Consider the following 19516-nt stretch of genomic DNA (forward strand, 5'->3'; position numbering starts at 1 on the left):
AAACACAGGTTACTTGCTATACACCTACGCCGTAGATTTTTTTTTTTGGTTTAGATTGCTCAAACTTGACCCGAAGGTATTGGAGCACTTTCTGTGAGCACCAGTTACATTAAACATGAATTAAATGTTTTCGTAGGCACGGGGAGATTAAGTGATTTGCCCAGAATTGCAGGATGTTAAGCCAACACCGAGACTCGAACCTGGGTCCGCAGCTCCTAAATCAGCAGCTCTGGTTATTACTGTGTTATTGTGGAGCAATCTAACTGGCTTTGGGCAAAGGGATTGTGCTTTCACTTCTGCCAAACCCCAACCCCAAGTTCAGGTTCAGATTAAGGAAACCGATTTGAGAATCTAAAGAGGGTATTTTATCAGTGGCGGCTCCTCCGCTAAGGAAGAGGAGCGTCGCCGCACTGCTTTTAAGCAGTGTCATTTAAAGAAACAGAAAATGATGATACCTCAGGGGAGGAATGGTTTGCAGTCCTTAAAGTGTGCATTAATGTTTGGCCGGACCTCTGGGGCTGGCCAAACATTCATACACACTTTGCATGCTCAGGCCAACGATAGCGTTGGGATTTGCTATCGGGAGGCTGGGAGCCGGTGCGCCCTGCTTCATACCCTGGAAGCGTGGAAGAGGACTGAGAGGAGGCGACGGCAGGCGGCAGACAGGTAAGTGTGATTTTTTTATTCTTTATTATTTCATTCCCTCCTCCTACCCCCGTGACCCATGCCTCCGTGACCGCCCCCCCCTCCGCCTTCAAATTCCAGCTGCCACTGCATTTCATCAGCAATATTTGAATCGATGGTCAGAGAAAAATGTACATTTGCATCAACCGTTCCATTAAAAAACCACTGAGTCTGAAAATATGTTTTTGCTTTGATTTGTCTCATCAAACATCAGTACACAATTGAAGTGTACTAATTTTCACTGTCATTTGACCCCTGTCTGTTCTCTTCCATCAATAATGTACAACCTTGGCCCCTGAAGAAGTGCTGAAGAACCTGAACCCTAATGGGAATTTATGGGCAGGAGGCTCGGGCGGCAGGTAGAAACGAGGAGCCCGATTGTTGAAACGGGAAAAGTCACTGCACAGTTATGAGGTATGGATGGTTCAATCATACGCCCACAGGTAGCGCAGGACCGCGGTTTGATAGCATTGATAAAGTAACTTCACGGATATGCCACACAAACACAAATATATATATATTATACATATACAAGGTAGTACGGTTTTAAAATACGTTAAAAAAACTTTGGAAATTCACTGAAAAACACAATGGTTTAAGGGGACCTATACGTAGGTCTTCTAAAAATAAAGTTTAGAAACCAAGAAAACGTTGAAATTCAACAGTTATACTACCATAAGTCTAACTTGCGCCGCTGTGGATTTCAGATGTCATCAGTAATTTAATATGGGAGGTCATAAGCAGTGCATCATAGTAGTTCACATTATACTTATGTCAGTTACGCATATCTAGTAAATTTCAGATTTTTTTTGCAAATTAAATGTTAGTTTCAGGGAATTTCTAAGATTTTTAACAAAAGGGTAAAAAATGGGGTTATTAGCTGTGAGGGTTGAGCGTATCCCTCAAGTAATAAACATAAACCAATTCAATTCAATTAATCTTTATTCGATTTTTTAAAAAACCCATAAAGAAATACAGTACAATTTCTACAACAGCACTGTAAAAGCAGGAACCATGGCAGCAATAACGTTAAAAAAAAGAATAAAGTACATACTATAACCACTAAAAATACAATCTATGTGGCTATGCTAAAAATAACACATTGAGATAGTTGCAATCAAGCAGATAAAGTGCAACATAGCAGAGGATTCACAGGGCTTAATCCCTGAGAACTCGATTACATGACATACACACTAAATAGAGGCTGCTATAAAATAAGGTGGAATAAAAGAACTATTAATGATAAAGCAATTCACTAATAACATAAAGAATATATAAGGCCCAGACTGCACTAGACTCATACTTGGAATACGCTGTTGGTCCCATAACTCATCCCTTCATCGATTTCCTACACCTTACTGACACTTTGAGAAAAGAACATACTCTGTAACAGATGTCAGGTCTGCCCAAGAGCTGTAAATAAAATAACTAATCTCTACACTTCCGCAACTCTTGGGGCTTTAAAATCGGCTTAAGGAAAAATAAAAAATCAATAGACTTTACAAAAAAACATAAAATACATAATAGATTGAACAAACAGCTGTCACATGGACAAGCCTATGCGCTAGTAAAACACAAGTCGCCTCACAGTGCTAGCTTTGAAATGGAGGAGAAGTGATCTCCCTCAATGTGAAAGTTCCAGGGCTCCACAAATGCAAAGAAAGTAATATAATCACGGATTGAGCTTTTACTGCATTCCGAACTCAACCTTTGGAAGACACAAATTTCTTGAAAGCAAGACTTGACCACCAACTTGTCAGACTTGAGTAAAAGCGACAGGTGTAGAGTACATATCAAGCACGATTGGTTCAGGTAAAATAAAGACTTAAAAACGTACTTCAGCCACGGAATAGAAAGACCCCTATCTAAATTAAGGCAGTCTAAAATAATATCCCTAATTCAGCTAGCCTCGGCATGAGCCCAAACACGAAAACAGTGCAAAATTTGGGCCAACTTTACTTTGTCCGAGATATACGGTCAATCTCTGAGTGAAGGATACAATTGGAGCTAGTGGGAGGAAGGTCAAGGAGTTACCTATAGAAACTATTTTCCTCTGTCTGTAGGGAGGACGTATGATGGTATCCCCAAATCCCTGCCCCATGCAAGCCACCGGAACACACTGCGAGTTGTATATTTTTAGGTAGGGAGAAATGGTCTCATCCACAATCACATGACACTTAGGGATACCCTTTCACAGGTGACACCCAGGTTGCAGAGCATGGATGACATGTATAGCCACCTCCACATCATCATTGTCCATGTCTCCTTCCACCAGCAACTGAGCAGCAACATACACCTGGTCAGAAGTTACAGGGACAGAACCTCATGCCGGGGCAGAGCGACACATCTTTGCAAAATGGTTGAACTTGCTGCAATTGGAACACCCCTTTCCAGTAGCAGGACACGTCCCTTTATGAGAAGGACCCCCACACCATAACGGTGCCTGGACTGCTCCACTCTCTCTTTACTCCTCAACTTCTTCCTGACAGGGACTCAGGCAAAAACAATGTTAAACAGCTCCACCTTCACAACCTGTTGGAGCGCCGCCTCCATATGGGCTGATCGCACTTTTGAAAGTTCCTTAGATCTGCCCCGGGTCAACATATCAGCCATTGACATGCCCGGCGCCTGTAGAATAGCTTCACATAATTTACTAGATGAACAGCCCTGTATGAATTGGGCCCTGATTTCATCCGCAGCATCGGGCAACGTACAGGTGCTGTCCAAATCACGTAGACGGGCATAAAATGTATCCACAGACTCATCTGGTAGCTGTCGTGCCTGACGCAACAGAAACCGTTCATAATCCGGATTGGAATGGGCAGTAAGGGCTTGCTTCAAAGTACCATAGGTATGTGGTGGTCCACCTTCAACCACCAACCGCCCCCAAAGGATGAATACCCACCCCACCCCCAGATGCAATAGCATGGGGCACCGTCGTTCCTCCCCCAGGTCGATGGCCTCAAAATATGTCTCTAAACAGTCCACTCAGTCCTTCCAATGGCCCGCCTGGGCTGATGGAAGACCATCCAACCGAAAAGGCTCCACATGAGGGATGGCTGACATATCAACAACCTCCAGCAAAAGACACTACAGTCCCGGCCACACCACACAGGCACTACCCCAGGACTGAAAAGCAGCAAAAGAGGCCAAAAAAGACCCAGCAGAACTTGCCTGAATCTAAAGTCTTGCACCAGAAAGACAGGCAAAGCACCAGGCTCCACACAGGCAAAACGCTTCTCACGGCCGGTGAAATACCCCTCTCACCCCAGCAGGAGACCACAATGAGCGGGGCACCAGCAGTGCAACAGCCGGTGAAATGCTCCTCACACCCCCAGCAGGATGTCATGGTCCGCGGACACCAGCAGCGCAACAGCACTCCCACCGCCACTGCAGTCCACACAGCCTCCTCCAGCCATGCCTTATGCCGCCAACAGCAGGCCACGCCCCCAGGAACAAAGAGGGCCAAGCCACCAACAGCAGCTATGAGGCAGCGAGGCAGAGAGATCCCAGGAAGCAAGCAAAACAAGAAGCAGCCAGCACCCGGCCACCACAGGGAACAGGACACACAGGAATATCCCACCTTCATCGTCAAGATGTTATGTTCATGTACACCGCCAAGTAAGTAAGCACCAGGACACCGGAAGTTCTCTGTTCAACTTCCTGGTTACACCAGGCATCTTTTATTCAGACACTAGCTCCACCCCCAATCATTATGTGAATAACCACCTGTGTACAAATAATGAGGGAGGTCCACTACCACCCTTCTGAGCTACGGCAATGGCCTGCGCGACCAGTAACCACATCACACCTGCCTACAGTCTAAGGGAGACCTAAAATACCACCAGCCGACCTGCTTAACGTCACGCCAGGAGTTAACCTGCACATGCCAGCAACCAGACGAATCGAAGACAACACCAAGGTAAAATGACCTTCCCTTCAAGGCGAGGACAATATATATATATATTGCATCACATAGCATAAACACTACGTTTGAATGTATTTCATGATCTAAGAAGTGGATACGTATAAATATCTTGGTTTAACTTTTCATTCATCTCTTCGACAGAGGTCGCATTTAAAAATGAAATGAATTAGTGGCTTAAAAAAATGTAATCGCGATTTTGGTGGCCTCTCGTTCAACCCTTTTCTGAAGGCACTTAAAGGAAAAATTCCACCTCAGGCTTTATATGTGACTGAAATTTCAAGTTTGGATCCCAGGTTTCCTTGCAGCATCTAGAATGTAGCTCTTGGAAAAAACTTTTATATTTGCCCACTTGTGCCATGATTCAGACTATAGGAATGGAGTTTTCAGCCCTACCCGGGTGTTTTTTAGAAGAAAAAAAAGTATTTACCTATCACAATGTGATCACATAAAATCTTAGCATTATGGTTGAATGCACTTAACCACGTTAATCTTAAAGGGGCTAGGGAAATCAGAAAACAAATTGTTCTAATCAATGAGTCTTTTAATAATTATATTAAAATGCCTCCATCACAATGGAGTTTATCTGCAGTAGAAATGGCAAAGATAGGTGTATATGCTTCAATACAGATTAATAAATTGTATATTAAAAAAATTCAGAGAGCATAACAATGAACTCACTGGGAGCAAATACTTTGCCTAATTATTTTAAAATATTTGCATGTGCAGAATGGACCGAAATAAATAAATAATTTTACTTTGCTTAATAATATGTAGTTGCTCCAGGACCAGAGAATGTTTTTAATCAAGTTTAAAATTGGACTGAATCCCCTTTAATTGATTCCCTAGGCTGAAGCTAAATTTAAACTTTTAGGTGGTTTATGTTGGTATGCACTTCAGTCGAAATGTACTTGTACTCATATTTTACGTGATTTTCTTTTTCATCTCCTGTCGTCATGCTCCTTAAAACCAACTTTTTTCACAAGTGGTACTTTGGCTCACCATCAAGTTGAAAAAATAATATTAGCTTGAATGAGATTTATGGATGCTGCAATAGCTCGAGCTCGATGTGTAATAGCTATACAAAAGGAATGTGCCTTATGATATTACGATTTTATGGCATGATGTATATTTTAATGAATTTACAAAGAACATGTATATTTCTACAATGTGTTTTAAAGGTTTTCCCCATATTTGATAGTCTGTTGCCTAAATAAAATGTTACACCTACTTCTACTTCTGTACTAGGTGTATAGCAATACTCATCCATACGCCGCTTGATTTTAAGTTACACCACATATATAGGGGCCCTATAATGGTAATTGGCTTATTATATGATATCCAGGTCACTCTACTTAATATATGTGCTCTGAAAGCCATTTCAGCAAATTTCTTTGACAGCATTCTAAACACTGTAGACAGTAAAATTAATTCAAGATATTGTGAGAGATGGATATTTCATCCTTAAATTAGACCCCTCATTAGATCGATTTAAGGCACAAGGGTTGCCAGCCTCAAAGCCATGTTGCCTTTACATCAGATTATGGATAAATCATGGTTCGAGATGAGGATTATGTCGATCATCTGCAAACCTCCTAATTTCCTAAAGCCTTCAGTCTTGTTTGCACTGTAGAAGTCAGAGTTGTAGTATAATGGAAAACAGGTTTAGAGTAGGTGGAGACAGCTTTGTTGGTTCAGCAACTTGGGTCAGTAAGCACATCAGTTTCAACATTAGTCCTGAGGGCAGCTTTGACCAGATTATTCTTAGTAGTAAGGCTGCAAGAATAAACGGAGACAGTTAAGTGGCAAGAACCCAAAGAAGGGCCCAAAAACACAAGGTGTTCATGAACAAAGAGGGCATGGTGAAGGAAATAGTTAGTAGGAGAAGAACCCACCAACGACAGGCATTGGCAGGCATAGACTAGGAGGCAGAGCTGGTTTATGTACTTGTGGTCAAGGTGCCAGGGAGGTGACAGGAATATCCTTCATGGCAGACAAAGCCAGCCAGAGGGAAATGCTGAACAGCATTATAGTGGTGGAGCGGACACGCACCCTGATGAGGCCGGACCCGCTTATAGGGAGGACCCCGAACTGGGATGTGTGTGCAGAAAGGCGGAGGCAGAAGCAGCATGAGAAGCGAAGAACCAAGAATGAAGGACCAAGATCGCAGGATGAGAGGAGAAGATGTAGTAAAGAGAAGAAGAACGGAGCAGAGTCATTAAGAAAATTATAAGAGGACCTCAGGAAGCCTGAAGGACAGTGGTCCGAGAGAGGAGGAGACACTGATATAGTTGACAGGATTCCCTGAATCTGAAGTATCTGATCGCTAAAGGGCTTAATTTTATTTATCTGAGGGCTGTCCTGGACTATGAGGAAGGGCGAACCAGAGAAGATGCTCTCAAGGTTCCCCCTGCAAGACTTAACACAGCCATGAAGAAGATCCTCCTATGGTTTCACCCATGGTTCTTGCAGTCTTTATAACAAATACTACTATAACAACCACACAGATTCAGAATCATATCTGATAACCTGTAACAGGACTGTGAGCACTCATTTTAATCTACAAATGATTGATTGATTGAAGCATTTGTTACTGCTTTAAAAGATGTCACATAAAAGATTAACAGTTGATCAACTCCTGCACCTCTATTATACAACATCCTACTCTTGTACTCTTTCTAACATCACACCACACACAAATTAGGTGAGTCATCAAAAACTGGATAGGAAATAGACCCAGACATAGTTTTAGTCTATCTGCAAACCGAAAAAACACACAATTGGGTTGGAAAACCCTATGCGACATCTCTTAGGCCCTCCCATTCGAAACTCTACGGAAAGAAATTAGACAAAGTAACTTAGCCAACTTCCAGATAATTCTCTGACTGCTAAATACCTACTGGCTGGCCAGTGTAGAACCAAATCTACGTTCTATACGGTCTGATACTTCAGGTTAGGGGCCTCCTCAACCAAATCTCTCATCACCCTGCATACCAAAGGACTTCTACCAACTGATATACTCTGCTGAAGTGAATGACCAGCTGTCACTGTTGATCTGTAACAACCCACTGTCCTGTGTGCACTACCTTTATCAAATAAACCTGCAAGAAAATTTGCCACCTCTACATTATCAGCCTCCACCGGATCCAAATCCCTTTATATGCACCAACGTAACCATATCTCCCATGCTCCTTTGTACCTTTTTTTGTACTTGGTATTAATGATTCATCGAGTAATCTTGCAAAGCGAACCCAAACGTTTTGTGAATCTTCCAGAGCACCCGATATCCACCATACCAGAAGGTTGAGAAAACCCGACTCTACCAATTAATGTTCCTTGCCTTCTACAACAATGGTCCTTTGCAAGACATTATCAAAACTGGTTCCTCCACTGTCATTTTCATCAGTCAGAAACCACGGCTGAGTTCTCCAAAAGTGTGTAACTAATACCATTTAACACTTCTTCCTCCACAGCTGTACCAACACTCTCAGAATCTTTGAGAATGGGGGAAATGCATAAACCTCATTTCCTTCCACTTCTGCATAAACAAATTTACTGCTATTGCTCCCGGGATCCGGCCTCCAGCTGACATAATATGGTAACTGAAAGGTTAGCCTGGAAGTAAAGAGATCCACTTCCAAATGACCGATCACCTCCACTGTACTGTGGAAACATCCTCTAATAACTTCCAATTGCTGTAATCTGTCACATTTTGTGAATTCCAGTCTGCTATCACATTCTGCAATCCTGGCAAGTACTCTGCCTTCAAGTTTATTTTGTACTCCAAACAGAATTCCCACATTTCCTATGCTAATTGCGATAGGCCTTAGGCCTGCTTCCTCCCAAACTGTTTATGTACGCAACAGCCGTCACATTGTCCATTCTCAACAAAACTGATCTCCCTCTCAAGTCAGTCCTGAAACTCTGCAAGGCAAACAAACCAGCTTGCATCTCCAAACAATTTATGTGATTCTCCTTTTCCAATGGAGTCCAAACTCCTTTGGTCTCCTGACCTAAACAAGCTGTATCCCAACATAAGTTGCTATCGTCCATCTTCATTGCAAAATCTGGTCTTGTTCCAAAAATTGCCCGACCATTCAGGGCCTCCAAATTCTCCTTCCACCAAATCAACTCTTTTCTGGCTTCCCCAGATAGAAACACCAAGTCCCTATACCACAAGCCTCTTGCTAGACCTAAAGTCTTTAACCCCTCCCATGCTCGTGACGGAACTGTTCCCTCACGAGCCTCGGGTGGGCTGTGCTGGTGACGGAACGGCGAATTCTGCGCCTATGCTGACGTTCTAATGGGCGGGCGGGTCCATGACGGAACCGTTCCGTCACAAGCACAGCTCACCCGAGGGCCGTGACGGAGCAGTTCCGTCACGAGCACGGGACCACGGCGCGGCCCCTCCTCCCTCTTAGCGCTGCGGCGGAATAGCCGCCGCAGCGAAGGGGTTAAACACTGTAGAGCCCTGTATGCAAAGGACCTGAAAAAAACGCTTGCATTGATAAAGATAATAGCCAAATCACTCGAGCCAACTCTCTCAACTTTACTTCTCGTTTCTTCAACATTGCTTGCACCTCATGCTTTTTTTTCCTCAATTTCTTCTCTGGACAGCGTAAGTGACACAACACTGTGTCTACTACAAACGCCTAGAATTCCAAATTCTGTGTTCGAGTAAAACAGGCTTTTCCTGATTTACAACAAATCTCAACTCTTCTACCATACTCTTCACCATTCCCAACTGTTCCTCCAATTTTTCTACCTCCTGATTCATTATCAACATATTGGCCAGATAAATGGTCATTCTCTCTGAGAAAACCATCCAACGGTCTCATTACATTTCTGAAATTCCAAGGGACTGATGACAGCCCGAAAGGTGAACTCTAAAACTGATACAGTTGTCCTTTCCCCACCTGAACTGCAGATACTGCCGATTCTCCTTTGTTACTGGAATCATGAAGTATGCATGCCTGAGATCCAACTTCACCATCCAATCATGATCCTTTAGCAAATCTCGCAAAAGATGCATACCTTCCATTTTGAAATGATGATACGTCACAAACTGTTTCAAAATCCCTTTAATTTATTACCGGCCTCCATCCCTTGCCCTTTTTGTTCTACTAAAAACAAGGTACTTACAAAACAATTTCATGCTCTTCAATTTTTATAATCACATCCTTTATCATCCCCTATATTACCATCTCTTGCACTATTTGTTCCAAATCTTTTAGGAACACCAATTTGTTTAGCTCTCTCAGTTGCACTGGTTCTGTTTCAAACTCTATTCAATATCCATCTATAGTCTTTAACACCCAACCATCCTGTGTCACTGCCTTCCAATGGCCCTTGAAAAATCGTAATCTTCCTCCTACACCTGGCGAGGTAGAACCAGAAGAAATCCTTGCACTCACTATGATTTTTGCCTTGATTTGGATTCTGATCCCATCCTCTGCTAGAACGAGCTTGTCCTCTCCCTCTTTGGGGATAACATTGGGATACTCCTTGGTTTCCGCTGGAATATCCTGTCCCCTAGGCCTGAAATTGTGATCTATAACCAGCTCGACCAGTAGGGTGACCGTTCCTATCAACCCTTCCATAAATACTGCGCTACGCATTGAGTATTGTGCCAGGTTTAAACTTATGAAGGTGCGAACATACTTTGACAGAGACTTCACCATTCTTTCCCAATAGAGCAAGCCATGTGCATCCTCACTGGATTCTTCATTTGCCACATTACTCAGCTTTGAGTTAATACGTATCAGCACTGTTTTCTGCCTTACAGCTAACAGGCCTGCGTTTGTGTTTACCAAGAAACAAATGGCCCTCTGGTACCACCAACGTAACAGAGCCATATCCACGTCTAACCTTTCAAAAGTGACTCTTCCACTGCATCAAATATTTTAGCCAATGGTCCAAGTAGAACAATTACCCTATTACTTCAGGGAATTTTCTAATCCCTTCCCGGGATTCTTGCTTGTTTTAAACAAATATGTGATGAGTTCAGGATCCAAATTTGGTGCCATAGTCACCTTCTCATCAATTACGGGCCTGAAACATTCCGCCCGCATTGCATTCCTTTCATCCTTCTCCAAAGATTTACGCAATCTAGATTTAATATAATCAGAAACATGATCTATTGGTCCCCAATCCTACACTTTTGCGTGCCTAATATCCTTTGGAATAAATAGCTTCTCCCAAAGGGATCAACAACTGTGTCCTTTACTTTACTTCTGATACTCAACTCACTCTCCTCATCTAACACATCCTTGTTCTCTAAATCTAATATATATTCATCTGGACCCTCATCTGATCTACCTCTTGCCTTCTCTACATCCTCCCTAGGACGCTGTTCCATTCCAACGTGAAGCTGACTATTCCTTGCACTGCATTGGGTACCTTTCCTTAGCGTGCCGCTTTGAGATCCACACTCACTTGTTGATTCATCCGTTCCTTTTTGAGAGGCACTTCCCACCTCGGCCTTTATACCGGTCCTCCTCCTCGTTCACAGAAAAATATTCCTCTTCATCATTATTTCTCCTTTTACCCAAAGCCTGTCTTACAGATTCTTGTACTGTCACCTGTATGGCCATATTAATTCCTCCTGATTGACATTCTCTGCTTTTCCTTTCGTAAAATCCTCCTTCCAATACTCCTTTCAATTCTATGGCAGTCCACGGAGGCTCAAATAATGCTTCTCTAACTTTACTGACACAAACAGCAGCAAAGAGTTAACTTTAAACGAGCATGACCCGGAAGAACAGCCCCCTCCAGGTATGCACCAATAGCATTACAGTAAACCATACATAATGTCCCAGTGACGTAAGCACTTCCTCTTTCTTTGCTGCTGCAGCAGCGAGATACGTGTTTTTACATTCCTTTAATACATTATTGATGTTTACTATGTATTTGCTGTAGCGCGCTGCGCCTTACTCGTCAGACGCGACCTTCGCGTCTTCTTTTGCCGGCGTGTGTGTTTCTTAACTGCCGGTTTTGCCTTTCCGTCCTGCTTTATCGGACGGGGTGTTTTCCGACTGCGCACTTCATTGTGAGCGCGTCGCGCTCTCTCGCGCATGTATTATTTCATGTGACTTGCTTGAAGTTGAGGCTTCGGTGCCCCTTCGGCTCCTTTGTGTTGTGGGCTTGTGGCGAGGGAGCGGAGTTGCGCACTTCGGTGCGTCCAGGGACCAGGCTTTGTGTTAGCCCCGCCTTCGCGTGTCTGCGTATGCGCAAACAGCCGGTGACTGGATTTCTTCACCGGCTCTTCGCGCATTAACTGACGCTGTGCCTGAGATATCCCTGGGTCCAATATAACGCTGACTGGAGCGTTTTCCAGACATAGTGCTTGGCATTAGGGGAATTGTTTTGGGCTTGCTCCTGCCACTTTTGAATTAATTATTTTAGACCCAGTTTCAGTGTTTTTTCCAATATTTTTCTGTCTGGTCTTTCAGCCCTTGGGTTCTTCCCCCCCAATTTGAACTCCTTCAACCCTCCTATTATAATAATGGCGTACTACGCTGAGGAGGAAGATAAGTGGGTAGATTTTAATGAGTATGAAGAGTATGTGGAGCCATACAATGACAATATGGAGGAGCAGTTTTCTGAAACCCGGGATACCCACGACCGGGGGTCTATGAATAAGGCGCTTCTCAAGGCGCTAAAGCCTTTAGCGAAGTCTCTGACTTCAAAGAAACGAAAGTCTAAGTCTAAAAGCACCTCTTCAACTTCTTCTCGTGCTTCGGCGGAAGCCTTGTTAACAGCTGCTAAGAGTGTGTTGCTAGACCATGGTTCCTTGGTTGATAAAAAGGCAAAACAGGATTCTATGACAAGTTCCTCTTCTACTACTTCAGATTCTGATGATTCCGATTTACTTAAGAAGAAGGTAAAAAAGACAAAACATACCTTCTATGATGCTCAGGCTGAGGTTCAACCGAAGAATTTATTGTTCAATCCACAGAATTTAATACATCCACGGTCCACAGAATGGCAACCCTGTATGGAAGTTGCGCATTACGTCCAGAATAATATCCGTCAAGGCTTTGAAAATCAGGTGAGGGCTACACTTAGATCTGAGTGCCCTCGACCTTCCTTACTTGGTAAAGTTACGGATACACCAGATTTGGATCCAAATATGGCAACGTTTATGCGTAAATTTGCAAAGGACCCAAAAAGGGGTTTAGATAGAGCCTGGAAAGGTTGCCAGGATAAACTTTTAGATATTTCTGGCCCTCTGACCAAGATTTTGGATGCCGCGGTGGTGGCTAAAGATAAAGGTACACCTCTCGACCCTTCGGATGTCATGGAATGGGCAAAACGTGCCATGTGCTTTTTGGGGAATGCAAATGTGGCTTTGTCTACCGAGAGGAGACGTTCATTTTTGATGCGGATAGATCCGCAATTAGCAGAGATGGCCAGGTTCCCTGGCCAATGGCATGCTTTTTGGTGAGGACTTTGTCAGAAAAATGGGAAAATATGTAGCGACTTTCTCTGCTCTGGATAAAGCGCAAGCTAATATTAAGAAAGTATTCCATACTGGTGTTTTTTCCAGGGCCGGCCGCTTTAGAGGTCGCGGTTCCGGCCGTGGAGGACAACAGACCTCTAGAGGTTCTGAGCAAAGGGGCAGAGGCTCTACCCAAAGGTCCAAATTCTACCCCTCCAAAAGTAGAGGCGACAGAGGCCGTGGTCAGCGAGGCAGTTATCGGGGTCAGCAGTACCAGTCAGGAGACTCCTCATATTCAGGTACCCATTTTACATTTCGGGGATCACATGGTGGGAGGTCGTCTGTCTCAATTCTTTCCCAGATGGGAGGCCCTGTCTTCGGATCCTTGGATCCTTCAAACTGTTCAGGGTTTCCAGATAGAGTTTTATTCCACTCCTTCTCAGACGATGCTTCCTCGTCCACTAAGTTTTTCCCCCATAGAGATGAGTTTCATCGACGAGGAGATTCAGTCTTTGTTGCTCAAAGGGGCTATTGTGCACACAACGCTGCATCCACACGATTTTGTGAGCACGGTTTTCCTTGTGCCCAAGAAAGATCTGGGTTTCCGGCTTGTTCTCAATCTAAAAGACTTCAACGTGAGCGTAGTGTATCGCCACTTCAAAATGGAGGGCATTCATCTCTTACGAGACATGTTGTTGAGTCACGATTGGATGGTTCGGCTAGACCTGAAGGATGCTTACCTGACGGTGGCCATTTTTCCTCCTCATCGTCGTTTTTTCCAGTTTCAGTGGCGCAATCAATGGTTCGAGTTTACGGCCATGCCCTTCGGGCTGTCGTCCGCTCCATGGTGTTTCACGAAACTCATGCGACCAGTGGTGCAGTGGTTAAGAGAGAGAGGTGTGAGACTCATTATTTATCTGGACGACATTCTGATTATGGGTCAGTCTGTCGAGATAGTACAGTTGCACCTGTCTTGGACTTTAACTCTCCTTCAGGAGTTGGGTTTCCTCCTCAATGTTCCCAAGTCTCTACTAATTCCCTCTCAGGTGATCGAATTCTTGGGTTTTTAGGTCAATTCGGTGACGTCTCAACTTCTCTTGCCTCTCAAGAAGAGGTCTGCTATCAAGAAGGAATTGAGGAGAGCACTTGCCTCTCCGACAATATCGTTGAGGACATTAGCCCGCCTTGTAGGACTGTTGGCAGCATCCATTCAAGCGATATTTCCAGGTCCCCTTCATTACAGGGCTTTACAGAGGTTGAAGATCTTACATCTTCGCAAAGGGCTGCATTATGCGGAACAGATTGCACTCTCTCAGGAGGCGCGTCTGGAAATGAATTGGTGGTTACAACACATGGATGCTTGGAATGGCAAGGCCATTTTTGCGGCAATCCCGGACGCCATCATAGAGTCCGACGCCAGTCGTTGGGGCTGGGGGGCTCGGTGCGGGAATGTGGAAACCGGTGGTCGGTGGTCCCAGGAGGAACTACGTCTGCACATCAATTGCCTGGAGCTCCTTGCGGGCTCTTTTGCTATTCGGACACTCTCTCCTCAGAAGGCAAGTTGTTGTATTCTTCTGCGCATGGACAATGTGTCAGCGGTACGCTACATCAATCGTCTGGGGGGTACCAGATCCCGTCTTCTGGTGGAAATAGCCAAGGATTTTTGGCATTTTTGTCTAGACCATCACATTTCTGTGACAGCGGAGTACATTCCAGGTTCCCTGAATGTGGTAGCGGACTGGAATTCCAGATTCCTACGGGACTCAAGCGACTGGAAACTGCATCCGTGTGTGTTCCAAGCTCTGAACTCCAAATGGGGCCCGTGTGTTCTGGATCTCTTTGCCTCTCGACTCAACAGGCAACTTCCCCTGTTTTACAGTTGGCGTCCGGATCCGTTAGCGATCAGTTCGGACGCCTTCCTTCAATCATGGATGACGGGCATTCTATATGCATTTCCACCGTTCGTAATGATTCCGAGATTATTGGCCCACACTCGTCGACAGAGGGCGGAAATAATCCTTGTATCACCTTGTTGGAAAGCTCAAGCGTGGTTTCCAGGAGCAATGATTTTGTCATGTGCTCCTCCAATTCGGATCAAGCCCTTTCCGGAATTATTGACCAATCCTGTCGGTCTTCTTCATCCGTTGATCATGCAGGGCCAATTGTCTCTCATGGCATGGAGACTTTCCGGCGACGTTGGCAAGTGCCGGGAGTTTCGCAAGACGCTCTCTTTTTCCTCTCCCAATCACGGGCACCTTCCACTCACAAACGTTATGAGTCCGCTTGGCGGCGATGGGTGCGTTGGTGTGGTCAACAACAGAGTGATCATTTGGGATCCAGTATCTCTGTAATTGTCAATTTTTTGTCCGAATTAGCCAAATCTGGTATGGCTTTCAGGACAGTAAATAATTTTAGATCCGCTCTTTCAGCAGGTCATCCTCATATTGATGGTAAACCAGTAGGTGAACACCCTTTGGTTTGTAAAATTCTTCGAGGTATCAGGTTGGTAAATCCTCCGCAACCCAAATATCATACCTTATGGGATGTTTCTATTGTGCTCAGATTCTTGCAGCCTTGGCCAGCTAATGATGGTTTGTCGCGCAAACAATTATCGGCCAAATTGACTTTGTTACTGTGTCTTATATCTTGTAGGCGTGTATCTGATGTGCGTGCACTGGATTTAGCAGGTAGAGTATTTACTCCCTCCGGAGTTTCTTTTACCATTTCTCGTCGTACAAAGACAAATTCAAGATGTGTTTCTTATCCTGCCTTTCCACATCATAGTAAACTTTGTGTGGTGCAATGTTTGAAGGTCTATGAAGACTGTACTAGAGAATTCAGAAATGACGTGGCAGGTCAATTGTTAATTTCTCTTCAGAGACCTTTCCGCCCAGTCTCTTCAGCTACTCTAGCCAGGTGGGTTACTTGGCTTTTGGCTTTGGCTGGCATAGATTCCTCTGTTTTTGGTGCTCATTCTGTTCGAGGATCCATGGCTTCTAAGGCCCTTCTCACTGGGTCTAGGTTACAAGATATCATGACTGCGGCAGATTGGTCATCTGAGTCCACTTTCAAGACCTTTTACCACAAACCTATTGTGGATATTGCGTCAGTAATTGTGGAGCAACTTTAAACTAGCATTATTTGAGCCTCCGTGGACTGCCATAGAATGAAAAATTGTCTAGCATTCGCGACAAATAATTTTCAATTCTATTAAGGACACGGAGGCGAGAATAATCCCACCCAGGATGTTTTATTATATTCAGTGTATTTTGTTTACAACTGTTTTATATTGAATGCATTGTTTGATGCTTTGCTTAAATTCTTGTTTTTTCCCCACCCATTTCTATTTTGTGACTGTTTTATTTTCAGTCCGACATGGGTATTATGGCTATGTTTTCTGTTTTTCAGGTGATCAAAACACCCAATCATGATGATTCAGCTATCCTGATGTTGTTTACCAGTCCTCTGCGTTCCTGGAGGTTTCCTGATGTGTTCCATTCTAGTTCCTTTGGATATGAATTCTTTTACTTATGGACTTTGCAAAGAAAGAGGAAGTGCTTACGTCACTGGGACATTATGTATGGTTTACTGTAATGCTATTGGTGCATACCTGGAGGGGGCTGTTCTTCCGGGTCATGCTCGTTTAAAGTTAACTCTTTGCTGCTGTTTGTGTCAGTAAAGTTAGAGAAGCATTATTCTCGCCTCCGTGTCCTTAATAGAATTGAAAATTATTTGTCGCGAATGCTAGACAATTTTTCACTCTATTTGGCCATTTCCGACAATCAAACACACATACAGTCGTCCGTTGCCATAGAAACAACCTTTCAGTACTAATTCCTAATAAAACAATTCTTTGCGTGTAAAATAAGGCCTACTGGCTTCAGAAATAGGCTGAATCGCCCTCTAATGAGTGTAACGTCAAACGTAACATTGCGACGTGCACTCCTCAACACGACTTTCTTTCAGTGCGCAAGCCAAGATACTAGCATGTCTGTAGGGAAAGGAAGCTCTGGCTCGAGCTTGGTCGAACAAAAGAAGAATTTCTGATGTGATGCCCCTATGCTCCAACTCACGCTATGCCCTTGCACTTCAATACTAGTCTATGCTCGAGCACGACCGCTAAGCAAATACATTTATGGGTTACAACATTGGTTACTAAAACCACGCCTCAATTAGCAAATTGCCAAAACGCATGAACCTGTAAATGGGACGTTTTACTACACATACATAAAACAACGAAAACACTATTTAAACATAAAAACATTTCTTAGAACCTCATACACACCATATTAAATACCCATACATTGAGCATTATTATAACATTCAAAACACCATTAAAACTCCACAACCCCACACATCTGAAAAATTGTCAAATATTCATCTGCTCAGAAGCAGCAAACAAAAGAGGGGAAGATGGAGGTCAAGCAGTTTATACAGGTCTGAACATTCTGTTTTCGTTGTGATGGTTTCAAAGTTCAAATTGAAAGCTTTTAATGGTTTGTCGCTCAGAAGGAGTAAATAAAATTTATAATGCATAATGCTAGCCTCTTGTCTTGACATAACATCAGGCTGAACTTTCTGCCAAGCCTGGGGTTCCTAGAAACCCCCTGCTAACTCTTGAACATGCCTTCCATTCTAAAAACCTCTTCCCCCTCCCAGATTTGAAACAGAGCTTTTGATGGAACGCGCAAACCAGGCAAAGGGGCACAAATGTTGTGGTTCTCAGGAATTACAAGAGGGTTCCTCTTGTAATTCCTGAGAACCACTAGCCCTTCCAATGAATGAGATACTGGTGCCAACACCATAAATGATTCAAGAATAGCACGAACCTCATATTCAGAGGTATCATTATCCTGTAAAGGTGGATGTGGTGGGTTGGAATGGAAAGGCACAAGAGGAGATTTACAGAGCAAGGAAACATGAAACACAGGATGTATATGCCCATGGGATGGCAATGTTAAAAGCAGAGCAACAGGATTAATCGCAGCAGGCACGAGGAAAGGAACAACGAAGCATGGATAGACTTTTCCCGAACCCCAAGAAGGTGAAGATAATGTGTAAAAAGCCATGTAGAATCTCCAACTAAAGAGAAAGAAGCAGGAAATTGATGATTATCTGCAAGTTATTTGCTTGTGGCTTTGGCATGCATGCAGTGTGAACAGCATCTTTGAGTTGTGAAACCATTTCCTTATGTATAGACGCAAGAAAGGAAACAAAAGAAACAGACCATAGATAGGAAGTAGGAATATCTGCAGGTGGCATGTATGGATGAAAACCATTCAAACAGTAAAAGGGAGGAGAGTGCAATAAGCTCTATAGGGAATTGTTGTACATAAAAAATGTGATAGGGGGCTAGCATGCTCAATCCTGATTATGTTGTGTTAAAAAACAAGAAAGGCACCAAAGCCTTGCTAACCCTCCTATTTTTCCCATATGATTGATGATGATGACTGTTGGACTTATTATCTGCAATCCAGAGAGACCGTCTATCTATAATAATAATTGAAGGCACTCCAGGCAGTGTAATCCCTTCGACAATAGCCAACCTAAGGACTATAGGCAGAGTAGGCAGAGGTATGAAGTGACTCAACTTAGTAAAATGGGCAACAAGATCTTTGGTCCATGTGATTACAAAATGGCCAGCCATATAGCACTCATGACGGCAAGTTAAGACTATTTTGTAAGAATTTGGTAGACCGATATAATCTATACTCATTCAACAGTACACCTTGCATTCAATTCCTGTTGTTTGGATGCCCTTTTAGCACTATGGATATTTTGCTGTTCTGTTTTGACTAACTTAATTTTCTGTTAACTGAGCTGGAACAGCAAAAAGAATGAGAGGAGCAGGATGCTCTGTTTCTGAAGCATCTTCTGTATGTGATAATGTGGCTTCCTTTCTATGTCGCTTTCCAGGCTGGGAACGAATGGAACAATCCGAGCGTAAAAAGAAAAGAAAAGCATCCAACAAGCATGCGGTCTTCTCACAGCGCATGAATCACAAGAATTTTAAATTCTTGCGGTCAGTCCACGTAGTCTCTTCATGTGAGTCCCCCCAAAGTAGTTCCACCAATGTGTGAATGAGTCTTTAATTTCAAATACCGATCAGTCGTTAATTGTATAATTCTGTAGTTGTTGCTAAAGTTCATGAATAAAAACCAATGGAAGGCAACTGTAGGGTATGGACATCGTGTTGGATAGCATGGTCCAGTGGCTCCAGCAAAGGTATCTGTCTCTACAATTAATTGAGAAGACAATTCTAGGTTTCTCAGGATTTGGGTGACAAAAAGGAGATTTTCTGACTGTCAAATACTGTTTGTTGTGTTGGACCTCAGCCAGAGGGCCTACTTTTACAGGCTAGTGATACCGTAGGTGACACCACAGCAGACAACTTGTGAATATATTGACTGTAAAATTAGCAAGGCCTAGGAGCCATTGGAGTTGCTTGATCGTGGTAGAAACAGATC

This window comes from Lissotriton helveticus, chromosome 8 (assembly GCF_964261635.1).
Source record: "Lissotriton helveticus chromosome 8, aLisHel1.1, whole genome shotgun sequence".
In the NCBI taxonomy this organism is placed as follows: domain Eukaryota; kingdom Metazoa; phylum Chordata; class Amphibia; order Caudata; family Salamandridae; genus Lissotriton; species Lissotriton helveticus.